Below are 2,909 nucleotides of genomic sequence, written 5' to 3' on the forward strand. Positions count from 1 at the left end.
GGGGGCAGGAGCTGGGGACCCTTCATCGAATGGCTTTTATGTTCTAAACAACTTTAAAACCAGTGCCCCCCTTGCTCCCCTCCCTCCCTCCACGCCCTGCTTGTTTTGCTCGGCTGGAGGTCTGCTGGCTGTTCGGGAATCTGCCCTCGCTGGACTCTGAGGTCTGTGAGGGTGGGGCCCTCTCTCTCCCTCCTGTTGCCCTCATTACTGACACACAGCAAGGGAATATTTGTTAGAATTGCAGCCAAAGCTTCATCGAATGCGGAAGTGTGCACTCTCTGGGGTGAGGACTTCCCTCTGCAAGCAGGTGTGAGCCAGCATCACTCGGGTGCGCTGGAGACAGCCCCTGGGCCAGCCGCTCCAGGTCTTTGGTTCTTGCTCCACATGTAATTCCTCTCTTCGTTAGAGAAATAAGATCCCCAAAGACTGTTTTGTGGCTGGGCCATCACAGGGTCCTCAGGGAAGCATGGGGAAGCTTCCCACAGGGTCCCCAGCCCTACTCCTCTGCTCGGTCCCGCCACTGAGGCCTCCTGGAATACAGGACAGCTGGCTGAGCAGAGGCCCCGGGAAATCCCACTGCCTGCCCTGGCAAGGGTCCCACAGGCCAGGCCGTCTGTGCTGTGCCCCTGGGGTGCCCTTATCGTGGGTCTGCTGTGGGTCCGGGGGGACACTAGCACACAGCATCTGTCTGCCCTCTTAGCCAGAGCTCCTGTCTTTTTTTTGAGATGGAGTCTCGCTCTGTCCCCCAGGCTGCAGTGCAGTGGCACAATCTCAGCTCACTGCAACCTCCGCCTCCTGGGTTCAAGCCATTCTCCTGCATCAGCCCCTGATAGCTGGGACATCAGGCACCCGCCACCACGCCCGGCTAATTTTTATATATTTTAAAAATAGAGACAGAGTTTTGCCATGTTGGCCAGGCTGGTCGTGAACTCCTGACCTCAGGTGATCCACCAGCCTTGGCCTCCCAAGTGCTGGGATTACAGGGATAAACCACTGTGCCCGGCCTGCGCTCCCGTTTGACGGAGATCCCCTCCCTGGGAATCTGGGATTATAGTCACATGAGAACAGGCCACGTTGCCCCGTGGTTGGTCTCGGATGGGAGTGAGGGGCTGTGTGGGGGCCTTGACGGGCCACCCACTTCCCCAGACGTGTTGCTTCCCTGGAGGCTCTTTCCTCACGTATCCAGTGGGAATAATAGCACCACCTCCAAGGGCCTTCGAACTCACCTTTCTCCTCCCTTGCCTGGCTCTCGGCCTGTCTCCCCCGGACCCTGCCCAGCCTCTCCCCAGCCTCCTGGCCCCAGACTCTTTCCTGTCAGCTCCTACCATAACCTCCTGCTCCAGAACATCCGCTGGCTCCCTGCTGTCTGATATGGTGCCAAGCCCCATCCCAGCTCCGCCGCACACCTCTCCTGCCGCTTCCACCACATGCAGCCATCCCCAGACACCTACCAACGCCCATGTCCTCTCCAACCAGCACCGCTGTTCCTCCTTGAGGCCCTTCCCCTCCTCCATCTGAGGATGCAGAGGCGGGGGCGGTCAGGAGCTCAGAACTCCGTGCCCAGCAGGTGCCCTGCACAAGCCTGTGAGGGCCTTCATCTGTGGACCTTAGTTTTCTTGCCAGTCAGACAGGGATACTTAGAGTGTGAGCCTCAGAGTGTTGCAAGAATCTAATACTAAACGCAGAGTCTGACCGTAAATCCTGGCTATGTCAGCTGCTCTAACTGCCCCTGAAGTTTGTAATTTTGTGTTTTGTTTTTCTGAGATGGACTCTCCATCACCCAGGCTGGAGTGCAGTGGAGCGACCTCAGCTCACTGCAACCTCATCTCCTAGGTTCAACTCATTCCTGCCTCAGCCTCATGAATAGCTGGGATTACAGGTGCCCTCCACCATGCCCGGCTAATTTTTTGTATTTTTAGTAGAGACCAAGTTTCAACATGTTGACCAGGCTAGTTTTGAACTCTCGACCTCCGAAAGTACTGAGATTACAGGTGTGAGCCACAGCACCTGGCCTGTAATTTGTACCAACATCTTTCAGTCCTTATCACCCCATGTGACACACATGTGGACGTGTCCATATGCCCATTCCTTTCACCGACAGTGAATTTTGGCATGATACGTGGGAACAGCCTAGACTCAGGGGAGCTTTTATAGGGCCAGTGGCTGAGTCTTAACTGCTGTTGGGGGGAGGATGGCCAGATGTGTGGCTGGTGGTTGCATGCTTGGCTTGGTGGTCCAGTTGGGTATGCTGATGGCTGGCTGGATGACCAGCTGGTGGAGCAGGTGGATGGATGGATAGACACATGGATAGGTGGTTGAATATGTGGATCGGCAGCTGAGTTTGTGGACAGATGAAGGGATGTTAAGTGAATGGATGCATGGGTGGTCAAATGAATTGTGGATAGTGTGTGGATGGAAGGTTGGGAGCATGGATAGTTGGATGGATAGTCAAATGACCTGACAGATGGCTGCATGGGTGGTGAGGTGTGCGGACGGACAACTAGGAACGTGGATGTGTGGCCATATATCTGGGTGGACAGCTAAATGCATAGAAAGAATGGATCTTCGAGTGAGTGGGTGGATGAGGACAAGTGCATGGAGGGACAGCCAAGGGCATAGATGAACAGGTGGGTGGACGGATGGACAGGTGCAGGGACAGATGGAGAGGTGGGTGGGTGGATGAAGAGGTGGGTGGATGGATGGATGGGTGGGTGGATGGATGGACAGGTGCAGGGATGGATGGAGAGGTGGATGGGTGGATGAACGGGTGGGTGGGTGGGTGGATGGATGGACAGATGGATGGATGAACTGGTAGGTGGGTGGATGGGTGGATGGACGGTGGATAGGTGGGTGGATGAGTGGACAGATGGAGGGATGGATGGAGAGATGGATGGATGGACAGGTGGGTG

At 55.8% G+C, this 2,909-nt stretch overlaps 1 protein-coding gene across 1 annotated transcript in view; it reads right to left on the bottom strand.

Annotated features, from left to right (window-relative positions):
* The window catches only part of CROCC2 (ciliary rootlet coiled-coil, rootletin family member 2), an 80,892-nt gene that overhangs the window by 34,269 nt on the left and 43,714 nt on the right, over positions 1-2,909 (bottom strand). The window lies entirely within an intron of this gene.

This window comes from Cebus imitator, unplaced genomic scaffold (genome assembly GCF_001604975.1).
Source record: "Cebus imitator isolate Cc_AM_T3 unplaced genomic scaffold, Cebus_imitator-1.0 Scaffold443, whole genome shotgun sequence".
NCBI classification, from domain to species: Eukaryota; Metazoa; Chordata; class Mammalia; order Primates; family Cebidae; genus Cebus; species Cebus imitator.